The sequence below is a fragment of the Ascaphus truei genome, chromosome 1, assembly GCF_040206685.1.
Source record: "Ascaphus truei isolate aAscTru1 chromosome 1, aAscTru1.hap1, whole genome shotgun sequence".
NCBI classification, from domain to species: domain Eukaryota; kingdom Metazoa; phylum Chordata; class Amphibia; order Anura; family Ascaphidae; genus Ascaphus; species Ascaphus truei.
This window is the reverse complement of record NC_134483.1, coordinates 25,281,004-25,296,787: the sequence shown is the minus strand read 5'-3', so window position 1 is coordinate 25,296,787 and position 15,784 is coordinate 25,281,004. Positions and strand designations below refer to the sequence as shown.

The window sequence follows — 15,784 nt, the reverse complement described above, 5'->3', positions numbered from 1 at the left end:
TGGGCGTACTCTAATGTGAGTCATTACCGTATAAATACACCATCCATTTTGTGTATTGACTGCACATAGAATACACATCGACTAAATATCAAATATACATTCTTGTGTTTGTATTTCTTTCTACTCACAGCAATGCCTGTTAAAAAGATTTCAAAGGAGCTCAGCATGCGAATTAAGGAGATGTACACGAGCGGACACCGAATTGCTGCTATCCAGCGCTGGTTAGCTGCCTCTGACCTCGTTGTGCCAGCAACCACCGTGAGCTATCATGCACACGGAAAAAACAGAGAATGCAAAAGGGCACCAAGGGTAACTAACGCGTAAGTATATTTATGAAACTTAACAAAAAAAAAATATAGAAAACTGTACGTACTGTACTGTTCATACAGTACAGTACATCTACAGTACAGTTCTGTATCTACGGTAATACTGTTGTTATTTCTGTTGATTAATTTTATAACATAGTTTGTATATTTATATTTATAGAACAGTATACATTTTTTGTATATTTATATTTACCGTACAACGGTATATATAGGATGTATATTTATATGACAACAGTATATATATTTTGTATATTTATATTTATAGTACAACAGTATATATATTTTGTATATTTATATTTATAGTACAACAGTATACATTTTTTGTATATTTCTATTTATGGTACAACGGTATATATAGGATGTATATTTATATGACAACAGTATATATTTTGTATATTTATATTTATAGTACAACAGTATATATATTTTGTATATTAATATTTATAGTACAACAGTATACATTTTTTGTATATTTCTATTTATCGTACAACGGTATATATAGGTTGTATATTTATATTTATATTACAGCAGTATATATTTTTGATATATTTATATTTATATTACAACATTATATTTATATACATTTTATATTGCTGCATATTAATAAAACAATATATTTTCTTTACATTGTAGGGAGACAACTCTTCTAGGGGACAAAATAAGTGAGGAGAATGATGAGAGGAGTGCATTAAGGGTTAAAAACACTCTGCAGGAAAAGCACAATCTGACTGTATCCGAGAGCAGCATAAAGAAGATGAGACGTAGCATTGGATGGAAATATGGACGTGTGAGGTTAGTACTGGACAGTACAGGAGGTACTGTAAAAGTGTTGTTTAGCAAACTGTACTGTACTGTACTGTGCCGCTAATTTTTTTTATTCCTTGTCATTACAGAGCATACCCTATGATACGGGGAAGCAAACAAAATCAAAAGGGTGGTCCAGGCCCAGGCATGGATCGACAGTGGGGAGACTTTCCAGGATTGCATCTTCACTGTAGAGTCTACTGTGTCGCTGGAGAGATTTGCAAGCTTTGCATTCCACAAAAAAGGCTGCATATCTTTGAAGCCGCGGCCAAAACACCCTGTGAAGCTGCATGTGTGGGGTGCCATCTCTATGCGTTGACCGGGTTGCATTGTCATCTTTGAATGTATCAAATATAATGTCGCCTAATGCACTGTACTTTACTGTACTTTACTAGTGTTGCCTTACTGTATGCACTGTACTGTACTATTGTGCAGTTTTTTGAGCACTTTTCTTTTCTTGCTATAGGAATCATGAATAAAGCTTTCTTCCAAGACAACATTGTGCCCGAGATAGTGCAATACATCACACGCGAGTTCCCCAATGGTCACCGCTTCTACCAGGACAACGATCCGAAGCACACCGCGTCAACGGCGCATATCCTTGAGCGCGGCATCAACTGGGTGAAGACGCCAGTGGAGTAAGTGCAGTAGATCGTGTCCCATTTTTGTTCCCCACTGTTTTTAGCTTTTAAACCAATTGTCCTTTTTTTCCAATGACAGATCGCCAGACTTCAATCCGATCGAAATGGTCTGGCATCAGTTGAAGGACCATATCCGGAAAGTGGCAAAACCCTAAAAAAAGGACGAGTTGTTGAAAGGCATAATGAGTTTTTGGAACGATGTACTCACCGTGGAACGCTGCAATAAATATATAGACCATATTGCCACTGTGTTGCCCATTGTCATCGCGCGTAATGGGCAAGCATCAGGAAAGTAGTACTGTGCTGTAGTATTGTAAGTACAGTATGATACAGGTAAGTATGGCACAGATTTTTTCTTTCCAGATAGTCAGAGTATACAGTAGTTAGTTTTTTCTTTACAGAGAGAGCAGCACCAGCCATCAGGTTACAGTACATAGAATTTAACAGTAGTCAGAGTATACAGTAGTTCCAGTATACAGTAGACTAGTTTGACAGTACTACAGTAACTGCCAACTAACTGCTCAATTTTTTTTCTTTCCAGAGAAAGCAGCACCAGCCACCTACAGTAGTTCTACACATCTCACAATGCCATAATACAGTACGCACATATTTCAGTACAGTAACTGCACTCACTTTTTGTTTTCTTGTCGTTTCAGGAAAAAACGGGTGGCCTGGGGGGAGGTGGGTTTTTGTGTCCAGTCTAATCTGTTTGTACAGTAAAATGTACAGTATCTAAACAGCAGTAATGATGTACACAAAACCTCTCCTCTCTCAATGAACAGAAAAAAGCTATATGGTGCTCTACCAAAAAGCTGCCAGGCTTATAACGACATAATTACCATAAATTGTGTACTTGAAGTGTCCCACACTATAAAGTGACCATCTACAGAGTAACAACACCGAATACAATGAACATCAATAAACTGGAAGAGTACCACCTCTTGAATGGTGAATGCTCACACTTGCTAGTGTCCAGCCTAACACATTGACTAGGATTGTTGTGGTGTAAAAGGGAGCGAATTTACTCACTGTTAGGCAGAATGGTCTTCCGTGGGTTTGTAGGCAGAATGGTCTTCTGTGGGTTCTCAATGAACTACTGTACTGTAGACAGAATGAGGAAAAGATAAAGAAGGGAAAAATAATATTACTATACAGTATATACAGTATACAGTATATATATTATACAGTACATTACAGTATATATTATTAAATAATATTCTTATAAATGTGCATTATTCATGCTTCCCCATGTTTTACAAATGTTTTCTAAATGTTTATCCAATTTCAATCTGTCAAAAGAACTTAATAAAGACTGCATTATGTAATATTAATGATTACTTTTATATTTGTATTTTTTGGGTCCTGACAAAATAAAATAAATATTTATTCACTTCCCTGCTAATCATAATCATTGAAAACAACCACACACCCCCCCGACAGTATAAGAATGAATGACAAAACAACATGAATCAGTTAATGTTTTTTTTACTCTCAATTCTCACAATGCTGTGCACATCAGATTTACATTTACAATTACATTTCAAATTCGAGAGGGGATTTTCCAAAAGCCTCTAAGGGTTGGGGGGGGGGGGGTGTGATTACACGCGAGCGCACTGAGTTTTGTCGCTCGGCTATGGGCGGATTAAGAACACAATGGCAATATTCAGAAGATTAACGACTCTGACTCTGTGGAGAGAGGGGGTTGGTAGGGTAGGGTGACTCATGCACTGTAAGCAGCAAGCTCCCATCTCTAAAAGGATTAGAGTACACGCAGGCGCAGTCAGCCGATTGACGCTTGGCTAGGGACGCATTAAAAACACAATGACTAAAGTAACTGCAGAAAATGAATGACTCTGGAGGTGTGTGGCTAAAATAGTTAACAGTACTGTAATTTCAAAAGGCAGTTCATCATAATAATTTGATCAATAAACCCCCAAATACAACCCCTAAATACAGTACATAAAAATCAAGTCACTTTAACTCCCTGCGCCTCAGGCACCAAAAACAAACAGTAGTTTTTCTATATACAGTATATATATTATTAATTACTATTCATATAAATGTCCATTTTTCATGTATCTCCATGTTTTACAAATGTTTTATAAATGTTTCTCCGATTTCAATCTGCCAGAAGAATTTAATAAAGGCTGCAGTATGTATTATTCATGATTATTTTTATATTTGTATTTTTTGGGTCCTGACAAAATAAAATAAATATTTATTCACTTTCCTGCTAATCATAATCATTAACAACAATCACCCCCCCCCCCGACAGTATAAGAATGAATGACAAAACAACATGAATCAGTTAATGGTTTTTTTTACTCTCAATTCTCCCAATGCTGTGCACATCAGATTTACATTTACAATTACATTTAAAATTCGAGAGGGGATTTTCCAAAAGCCTCTAAGGGTTGGGGGGGGGGGCGATGGTGTGATTACACGCGAGCGCACTAAGCTTTGTCGCTCGGCTATGGGCGGATTAAGAACACAATGGCAATATTCAGAAGATTAACGACTCTGACTCTGTGGAGAGAGGGGGTTGGTAGGGTAGGGTGACTCATACGCTGTAAGCAGCAAGCTCCCATCTCTAAAAGGATTAGAGTTCACACAGGCGCAGTCAGCCGATTGACGATTGGCTAGGGACGGATTAAAAACACAATGACTAAAGTAACTGCAGAAAATGAATGACTCTGGAGGTGTGTGGCTAAAATAGTTAACAGTACTGTAATTTCAAAAGGCAGTTCATCATAATAATATGATCAATAAACCCCCAAATACAACCCCCAAATACAGTTCATAAAAAGCAAGTCACTTTAACTCCCTGTGCCTCACCAAAAACAAACAGTAGATTTTCTACATACAGTATATATATTATTAATTAATATTAACGACTCTGACTCTGTGGAGAGAGGGGGTTGGTAGGGTAGTTTGACTCATGCACTGTAAGCAGCAAGCTCCCATCTCTAAAAGGACACGCAGGCGCAGTCAGCCGATTGACGCTTGGCTAGGGATGGATTAAAAACACAATGACTACAGTAACTACAGAAAATGAGCAAAGCGTTGTTGTGTGTTTTTTTACACAGGACATGCACGACTCCAGTCCCTGAGGGACGCAAACAGGCACGGTTTTCAAGGTTGCCCTGAAAACCTGCCCTGTTTGCTGCCCTCTAGGACTGTACTGGTGCAATTTCAACCTGCTCAGACCCACAGAACTGAATTTTTTAAATTATATTTATATATTAATATTTTAAAGATATTAAAAAATGTATTGTATTTAAAACATGTGACTGTAAACCATACTGACTGACAAATGTTTTCACACATGTACTGTAGCAGTAAACCATATACCTGTTGATGTTTTGAATTGCTGTGCACTTAAAATGTTTCAACATTGTACAGTATTTGTAAATAAATGTTTTTGTACTGACTCCACCAATAAAAGAACATGTTGATTTGTCTTACATTGTTTCCATTTGCTCCTTTGACAGTGTAACAAATGTCGAGGCTTGCTGCACTGTTTTTTACTGCCAGACCGCAAAGCCACAAGATCGGCAACATTGTCAAAAAAGAGCAATGATCGCGCAATTGGCGTGGGAACTAGGGCAATTGGCGTGGGAACTTCTGTTCTAGGGACCTAGAAATAAAATTAATTTTGCCTATAGATGTTAGGAACCCCCTCACTTGACCCCAACAGGGTCCGACCAGTAATGGCGACGAGAAAGGGGCACGCCGGCGAGGAGGGTCCTATCATTTACCGTAATGGCGGAGAAAGCCGCGCTGCTTTGAAACGGCAAAGTCAGAATGAGCAGAAACCAGGAACCCATAACTCCGGTTCTGTTCAACGTAGAGGGCTCAGATTCGGTCACCATGTAGTCCTAGTTCAGGCAGGATTGCATGGCAAATAGCGACCCTCTCGTGGCAATAGAACGGAGTCAGGGTAATCGCACAATTGGCGTGGGAACTAGGGCCTCGGTCAAGTTCACGGCCAATTGGCATGGGAACTTCTGTTCTAGGGCACCTAGAAATTAAATTCATTTTGCCCCTAGATGTTAGGAACCCTCTCACTTGACCCCAACAGGGTCTGACCAGTAATGGCGACGAGAAAGTGTCACGCCGGCGAGGAAGGTCCTATCATTTATTAATAAGCCTGTGACGGGAGCTTTGTGACAGGCTATTAATAATACACCAAATATATATAAAATATAATATATATATATATATATATAACTGAGTTGAACTGGGACGAGACTTAGATATGATAAAATATAATTTATTCCTTGATAAAGGTGAACACACGAGATATACAAATAACAGGCAAAATATAGACACTTACTTAAAGATGGAAATGATGAAACAGTCACATCTGGACTGGCAGTTCATACAGCAATATTCATCATCCCAAGACACGAAAAACATGAAAGACAATAGCCATAGGCTGAGTTCTTATACAATTATTTCCCTTTGAACACAACCTAAACCCAGCCCCTCTCATAAATCAGCGTTGAAGTTGACAGTTTTCCTCAGAGTAAAACTGCTCCCACCCAAGGACGTTTAAAAACTGCTTTTCCCTATCTAAATAACTTCATAACTTCAGTTTAGTAATACTTACTGGCACGCGAGACATATTAATACATTCCGGCCCGCGTGACGCTCCCAATGAGACTAAATATTACCATGTAGTACTAGAAATAAGAGAGATATTAATATCTGGATCTTAGTATATGTTAGGACCGGCTAAACACCAGGTGTCTGTAACCGTTAGTTGCGGGTAAGTCCCACGAATACACATATGTAACTCTTAGCATGTTCAGCCAAGGACATCTCATAATATTCTTATATATTATTATTTGTTTTACTCTGTGCCCAGGACATACTTGAAAACGAGAGGTAACTCTCAATGTATTACTTCCTGGTAAAATATTTTATAAATAAATAATAAATAAATCATTGATTGTAATGGCGGAGAAAGCCGTTTCAAACCAGCGCGGCTAAGTCAGAATGAGCAGAAACCTGGAACCCAAATACTATGTTAGCGGCGAATTAAAAATAAGGTGGAGGAAGGGAAGAAGGGTAGACCAAAAAGGAGTTTGTATCCCAAATAAATTCTAGGCTACTGTAGCTCTATACCCTCTAACAGGGCAGGTAAGTATATGCAATGAAACAGTGTATGGTTTCTAACAACAGCTCTCAAACGCCCCCATGAGTTTTTACACGGTATTGCAGTATTGCAGACAGCGAGAATAAAATGCTTAAATCACGGGCGCGAAAATAACGCAATTCACTCCGGGCGAAAAAGACACAAAACCGCACATAACTGGGATAATCTGAAATTCGCGGAGCTAGCCGAGTTAGAATAAAGGATGTCGCCACTGTAGACGCAGCAAATCAATGTTAACAATACAATATTCCAAAGAAAATATCATTACATCAAAAGAAGTATACTATGTAATCCAAGAAATTCACCATCAATCAATTTACATACATTAATTACATCCCAAAAAAATTAAAATACCATCCATACCAATTACACAATTAACTATAGCAACCGTTAAAGAGAACAAGTTACCATCATACAAAGTAGGACACCAAAAATTAAAATATACTGAAGCAATCCTCACCATGACCTAAAGTACAGCATAGAAGCTCAAAAATTACATCTATCTAATTATAAAATACATTGAACACACATCTATGCATAGCAGCATAGCCAAAATCATTTAACATAGTGCAAATCAAGCTTTTCAAACACTATCATTTCTTACCCTGTATGAATATATCTCTCTAGACATACATACATAAATACATACAGTGGCAACTCTGATTGGCTCTAGTACACCATGTGACAGAGGTTTGGGGGAGAACAGATATGACGTCAGTGAAAGCCTGTCACATGGTACTAGAGCCAATCAGAGTAGGGATAGACTTCCCACGCTATGATTGGCTACTGTACCATGTGAGGCCGGCCATGTTTCTTTTCATGACATCATCTTAAAGGCAATTGAAGGAAATCCATTCTGATTGGCTGTGCTTTCATTGCCTTTAGGTGACGTCATCATTTTTTTTTGTATCGGCCAAAACACAAGGTTTTCACGGCCCAATCAGGGCCGTGGAAACCATGACGAAAATGTGACGTCATAGGCCTTTAAAAGCCTATGTCATCTCATTTTGAAGCCACACGCCTAGGAGTAAGGACCTCCCGAAGAAGAAGACCAGGGCATGGCAGCAGACGGGAAGAAGACCCCGGAAGAGAGCCACAGCTGAAGAAAAGAAGAATACAGATGAAGATGGATTACAAGTAGAAGACCCGTGTATTGTTTGGATTTATTATTTTAAAGTTTATTATTTTATGGGTTCCTGTTCGTGGATTGGTTCGTGAGTAAGCTGTTCAATGGGAGTCGGTGAGTGGGTCAAGTAATGGTAAGTGAACTAAAGAAATGTATTTTATGTTACTTTTTTTTTGTTGCTTTTTACATGTGTTTTTTTTATTGTACATCATTTCTTGCCACTGTATGTATTTATGTATGTATGTCTAGAGAGATATATACATACAGGGTAAGAAATGATAGTGTTTGAAAAGATTGATTTGCACTATGTTAAATGATTTTGGCTATGCTGCTATGCATAGGTGTGTGTTCAATGTATTTTATAATTAGATAGATGTAATTTTTGGGCTTCTATGCTGTACTTTAGGTAATGGTGAGGATTGCTTTTGTATATTTTAATTTTTGGTGTCCTATTTTGTATGATGGTAACTTGTTCTCTTTAATGGTTGCTATAGTTAATTGTGTAATTGGTATGGATAGTATTTTAATTGTTTTGGGATGTAATTAATGTATGTAAATTGATTGATGGTGAATTTCTTGGATTACATAGTATACTTCTATAATGTAAATTTATTTATTTATAAAATATGTTACCAGGAAGTAATACATTGAGAGTTACCTCTCGTTTTCAAGTATGTCCTGGGCACAGAGAAAAACAAATAATACATGGTTACAAGTTACAAATACAGTTACATAAATGAACAGGGTATACATTATTTACATATAAATGCAATGTTTTAAGTGGCATTTGAGGATTTGGATTGGAATTTGATGCTTTAGATTGGATGATTACATTTCATTTGTTTAGGAAATAGCATTGTATTTCATTGAGGATGTTAGGGATAAGTGGTATTTATATTGGAGCATGATTTTGTTAACCCTGAGACATTTATTTGTATATTGGTTCATCATGTGTGTATATATATATCTATATCTATATATAAATTCAAGGTCGAAACAGCTGTCTGTGGGTGGTTTTCTGGGTATGCACCTTAACCCTGGCTGTGCTCAAAGCTGTGACCATGCAGCAAGCTTAAGCCTATAGGGAACCTTGTTAAAAATTGTTATTGAGGCAAAAAGTGACACTGTGTGCTCATTTGCATGTCATTTCCCAGAATCCCTTGCTGCAGTGGAAGTGCTGTATGCTGGGTGATAATGGGGAAAGGCGGGGTTGCAGATCTGTCTAAGACATGTAGATGAGCATACAGCTATATTTGCATATTTGCTTTCCTGTGGAGGGTTTTTGTCACTTTTTTTACTCACCATAACTTAACTCAGTATTATGGTTTAGCCTATCCCATAGTCTCTCTTGCATTCCCAGTAAAATCAACCCCACACTGATGAGACCCATCAAGGTCGAAACAGCTGTCTGTGGGTGGTTTTCTGGGTATGCACCTTAACCCTATCTGTGCTCAAAACTGTGACCATGCAGCAAGCTTAAGCCTATAGGGAACCATGTTAAAAATGGTTATTGAGGCAAAAAAGTGACACTGTGTGCTCATTTGCATGTCATTTCCCAGAATCCCTTGCTGCAGTGGAAGTGCTGTATGCTGGGTGATAATGGGGAAAGGCGGGGTTGCAGACCTGCCTAAGACATGCAGATGAGCATACAGCTTTATTTGCATATTTGCTCTCCTGTGGAGGGTTTTTGTCACTTTTTTTACTCACCATAACTTAACTTAGTATTATGGTTTAGCCTATCCCATAGCCTCTCTTGCATTCCCAGTAAAATCAACCCCACACTGATGAGACCCATCAAGGTCGAAACAGCTGTCTGTGGGTGGTTTTCTGGGTATGCACCTTAACCCTGGCTGTGCTCAAAGCTGTGACCATGCAGCAAGCTTAAGCCTATAGGGAACCATGTTAAAAACGGTTATTGAGGCAAAAAGTGACACTGTGTGCTCATTTGCATGTCATTTCCCAGAATCCCTTGCTGCAGTGGAAGTGCTGTATGCTGGGTGATAATGGGGAAAGGCGGGTTGCAGACCTGCCTAAGACATGCAGATGAGCATACAGCTATATTTGCATATATATCTATATATATATATATATATACATACATATATATAAATATATATATATATATATATATATATATATAATTTTTTATTTTATTGTAATTTTTTTTCATGAGGAAGCCACTGTACAAAGGAATGCGTGAAGGGTGGATATGTGGCCATGATGGCTTAACCCCTTCATTACCTTTGAGGTTAGTATCCGATAAGGTGATTAAGGGGTTCATTGATATGTGAATGGCATTTCAATGTATTGGCTATGTTTTATTTTGGCAACGGACCACAAGGATGATGCTGGCGACGGGGCCTTCTTATTGATGAGGTTAGTAGAATTTTATTTATTTTACTATGCTAGTTAATGTGTTTAATAATGGTGAAATAATGTATTATCCCTATCTGGACAATAGTTATTTGGCACATTATTGTACTTACTGTATGTGTTGGGGTGGGGGGAGGGGATATTGCCCCAAGGGTATGTGGGTAGGCCTCCCTTGTGGGTAGTGGGTGAGGGTGGTTAGGCCTCACGGGGTGGCAGGGTAGTGGGGTAGGGTATGTGGGTATGGTGGGTTAACCCCTTAATGACTGTAGCGGTTATTAACCGCTACGGTGATTAAGGGGTTAGGGGACATTACATTGGATGTTTTTATTCTTGTTTCTATTTTGCAGAAGCGGATGGGGCATTAGCAGGTGAAGATGAGGATGTCCTTCATCGTGGCAGCCGGACAAGGGTTAGTGCTATATGTATTTAATGTATTTATTGTTCTTTATGTATTTTAAATGGGCACATTCACTATTATCCATTTGTGGATAATAGTAATTGTGCCCATTAATATACTGTATGTTAGGGGGTATAGGTGTTGTTGGTGTAATATATATATATATATATATATATATATATATATATATATATATATATATATATATATATATTTATATATATATTTATTTAGTTAGTGTTGGGCAGTTTTGTGTGTTTTATTTTTATTGTGGGTAGCGGGGGTGGGTGAAGGGGATATTTAGCCCCAACGGTGGTTTGTTTAGGGCTTGCGGGTGGGTAGCAGGAGGGTTTAACCCCTTCATGACCGTAGCGATATTAACCGCTATGGTCGTGAAGGGGTTAAGCGCACCCGTAACCCCCCCACAAGCCCTAAACAAACAACAAGGGCTAAATACCCCATTCACCCACCCCCGCTACCCACAATAAAGCTGGCACGGCGGCTTAACCCCTTCATTGCCTTAGCGGTTAGCCGCTAAGGTAATGAAGTGGCCTTTAAAAGCATTTTTCCTGCTTCGGATGCATGCCGGGGGGCTCCGGTGCTGGTATTAATGGTATCAGCTCCGGAGACCCCCGGCATCAATCCCAGCCAGGAAAAAGGCCAGGATTTTTTCCAAGTGCCGATCCGCCACTCATCAGCAGCCTCTCACCATCAACTAGCCAACTTGTTTTTGCGTGGCTGATTCGGCATAAAAACGCCATTCTAGAGTGGCGAATAGCGCCGCTAAGCTACTCGCCACTACTAAAATACAGCGTGGTGGAAAATGTTTCTATTTTAGGCAGAAAGTGCCTTCTCGCCTCGCCACTGGCGGAAAAAAAAAACCACCAACAAAACTGGCGTTTTTTTTTGATTCTCGCCACTTTCTCTTCCCTTCCTGAATAGGGGTAGGCATTTTTGGTGGGAAACGGGCGAGAAGTGCCATTCCGCCGCTTACTGCATGAGGCCCTAGGTGTTGATCTAGTTCAGTGGTGCTATACACCAGTTCTCAAGATCCCCCAACAGGTCTTCGACTGAGCCTGTGATTGAGCTACCTGTGCTGAAGCTGGGATATCCTTAAACGCTGACCTGTTAGGGGGGTGGTGAGAATTGGAGTTTGGCACCCCTGAACTAGTTCTTGCACATTTAATTTTATCATAAAACAGTTCCAACCGATTAAGTTGTTCTGCCAGAAATTTCAGGAAGTAATCCAATACATTTAAACGTAACATGCATGTAATGCAAGTGTGACTAGCTAGAAAAAAAAATAGAATTAAGAAAAAATGTATATTATTTATATTTATTTAATAAGAAGTATCGATGCCCTTACTAGAGTAGAGGTTTGCTCTAAACACATCTATGTTTGCTGCCAAATTAGGAAGAGTTAAAAAATGTATACAGTGGCGGCCGCTTTTATTCTTCTGCGGCCGCCACCGCAATGTGCAGGCAGACGCGGCTGGTGTGTTTTTTTACCGATGCGTGCCGAGCGTCACTGGTGCGCAATCATGCGTGCCAGGGTTCCCTGAAGGTGGTGGCGGGGTAAGGGGGGATGCGAAGAAGCAGAGGGGGACCCGGAAAGCAGAGGGGGACCCGCAGAAGCAGAGGTGGAGGTCGCGAGGGGAGGGGAATGAGGGGAAGGATGCGGGGAAGATGCAGCTGGCGCACGGCCAAGTCCGACCCCAGCCCAAAAAAAGCCACGGGACAAGACGGGTAAATGTAAGAATAAAGCTGGCCGCAGCAGTATGTGTAAGTGGAAAATAAATTCATGTTTATTTTTCCGCTGTGCTGTTCTGCTGTGCTGAACAATACAGATATGTACAGTATAAGGTGAGACAGGTCATGGATAGATATGAACTAAATTGCTGTTTTTAACTTGTGATATAAATGGATATGTTGAGTTGTTTTCGTTTCTACTAGCCAATTACCATATAGGAAATAATATCAAACATATTGTTTTGTTACATTGCAAACATTCATGTACAATTGTTCACATAAATTAATGAATTAGAGACTGTGAAATATATTCTTAGCTATTTCAAGTGATATAAAATTAAAAAGGAGACATGATTAACCTTTTGATTATGTACACAGTCACTTGTTTTGTTGAATTTTTTCAAAATCTTTCATTGTAAATCGGTGTTAGAGTCCTGAAAAGTGCAGAAACTCCTTATTCCCCACAACGCCATCTTAAGCATAGCAATTACAAACATTCCTTGTTTTCACTTTCTTAGATAATAATAAACCAAATATTTCAGGATTCCAAATGATCCCCTCCTCACCAGCTTCTCCCAACATTCTCCCCTCCTCACCAGATTCTCCTCATCTGTTAATCTCCCTACCTGCTTCCCTCCTCATCTACTTTCCTCATCTGTTTCTCCCTGCATGTGATCCCCTACTAACCTGCTTCTCCCCCATGTCACCCTCCTTACCTACTCTCCCACATGTCACCTTCATCCCCTGTGTTCTCCCCCGCATGTCATCCTCCTCACCTGCTTCTCCCTAACGTGTCAACTTCAATACCTGCTTTTCTCCTACATACTCTTCATCTCCTCATCTGCTTTTTCCCTACATGCTCCCCTTTCTCTTGCTTTTCTTCCCCCATTTCTCTCACTCTACTCCCCCTTGTCTCTCATATGCTTCCCCCTTCCTATAATATATATAATCTTTAACTTTGCATGCAATCTTGTGTATAATGTACTGTATAACCCTTTTCACTCATTATAACTATGTATTTGTAACCGTGTATTTGTCATCATAACTCTATGCCCAGGACATTCTTGAAAACGAGAGGTAACTCTCAATGTATAACTTCCTGGTAAAACATTTTATAAATAAATAAGTAGATTTCTCTCACCTCCTTTCTTTTACTCTTTCTCCCCAACCACTTACTTTCTCTCCTCTCTCCATCCCTTTTCTCACCCCTCTCTACTATTTTACAACTCCTCCCTCTTTCACATCTTTCACATCCCCCTTTTGTTTTACTCTTACACCGCCCCCCAGTTTTTACTTTGTGATGCCCTCTCCCCTTAGGCCCTACCTGGGGAAGGTTGGGGATGCTTGTCAGTGCCCAGTCGGTAATGGAGGAGGCCCAAACATATGGCCAATAACGGATGTTGGGCCCAAATTTCAGTGTGGTCCAACTTGCACGTTGAGACCAACAAGATGGCCCACCATTGTCAGGTAGGTCACTAACCAGCTCTGTACCGACGTTTCCATAGGTAGGGCTAACTGGCGGAAAGCTGTTATGGCTGCTAAAATACAGTAAGTACCGGTATGTCTTTTGCATGCGTTGCTGATCAACGCTAGCCCTGATCTAAATGTACTATTCTGCCACATACATATAAGAGAAAAAAAAGAGAAATATACCTGTAGTATATCTTCATATTGTTCTACTCTCCCATTGAAATATTACTTTATCACTCATCATTGAATTCACTAGTAGAGAAAATGAAACTGGTTATCCTATAGTAAAGTTTGATAGATACATGTATTGGACCGTAAGTAGTAGCTTGTTATGGTGGTGCTGCTGGCATACCTCAGTGAACTTCACTACCATAAAGGCAGGAGCTCATCTCCTGTAGAGTCCTTTAAATGATGGAATTCGAGGATTCTCACATCAACGGAGTATATGTGGAAAAAAAGAGAGAGAAACAAATAATAGTGCAGTATATCAAACACTATGATTGTGGGGACAAACTGACAACACAAGACATACAGGACATACAGACGATAAACACTAGCACGGCCTAATATTAATGAAAAGCAAATTTATTAGGTGTGAAAAATACATATAACGCATCCGGAGGGGTAAAATTACAACCCTACTCACAAGATGCTGGATATATACAGGCAACGAACTGGATACATGCAGCTGGGCTCCCAAGATGGCGACCGGAGCACTCTGGTTGGCGTCCTCACGTGGCTGCCTGTGTTTTACATTATTCAGTTTCAATACTAGTGCTGTTTCACACCAATCTTTTTTTCTGTCATCTCCTGTAGAGTTACCCCAGTGAGTAGAGATGGGCAAACGTGTCTGAATCCGATCTGTGTATTTTCCCGGACATTCTAGGCCAAATCCGATCGGAATACTGAAATCCGAAGTCGGATATTATCCACTTTAGTCTTCTCAGATTCTATTGCACTTCTAATGAAGTCTATTACAGCCGATACATGGGGGAAAAAATGCCACCAAAAATGTAACAATCTAATTTTAGGCAGCATGTTTTTCTTTCAGAAAAGTACTTTGGCCAATACTTGTTATTAATACAAAACAGCCTACTAATTGTGTTAGTGCACTTCTTCACTCTCCATGGAAACTTTTATCCTCTTAACAAAATTAGGTATACATGCCGAGATATTCATTTTAAGCAATTAATTTGAGCACCAGCCGAGTGAAGATAGAAAGCAAAGGACATTATTAAGACTAGATATTAACTTAATAGCTGCTGCTACCGACTTCATCAAAAACTGTGCAGAACATCAAAGAGACAGATATTTCAGTTCTAGTACATTGCTCAGCTGCATATCATCCGATCTGCTTACAAGGGTCATAAAGATTATTTGTACATTAGAAATAGAGTATTCATCAAATTGAGTAGTAAAAGAAAGTATGCATTCATCAATTATAAAAGATGATACAAGTGTGCCTCTATGCAGTATTCTAACAAAGGTACTTTTCTTGGGTTTTTGCATTGAAAAAAAATATATTTAAAATCAATGTTCTTGTATTTTTGGTTTTATGGAAATGCTAAGAGTTACATTTTCAAATGGAAGAGGTCTTTTTGGCAGTGGTTAAATACTATTATTTAAAGTAAACAGTCATTGTTTAATTAAAATCTAAAGTATCTGTTTCAAGCTTCTAGAAATGGCACTATTATATTTTGCGAGGGCAGTGTTAATGTTAAGACAATGATAACATCA

General features: G+C 39.1%; 1 long non-coding RNA gene across 1 annotated transcript; it reads right to left on the bottom strand.

Moving 5' to 3' along the window:
• Nucleotides 1-981: 981 nt before the first annotated feature.
• On the bottom strand, nucleotides 982-15,012 carry LOC142468852 (uncharacterized). The gene is made up of 3 exons (XR_012788888.1): nucleotides 14,400-15,012; nucleotides 2,801-2,872; nucleotides 982-1,922 (listed from the first exon to the last, which is right to left on the bottom strand). It is a non-coding gene; the product is annotated as an uncharacterized LOC142468852 (long non-coding RNA).
• Nucleotides 15,013-15,784: the final 772 nt, after the last annotated feature.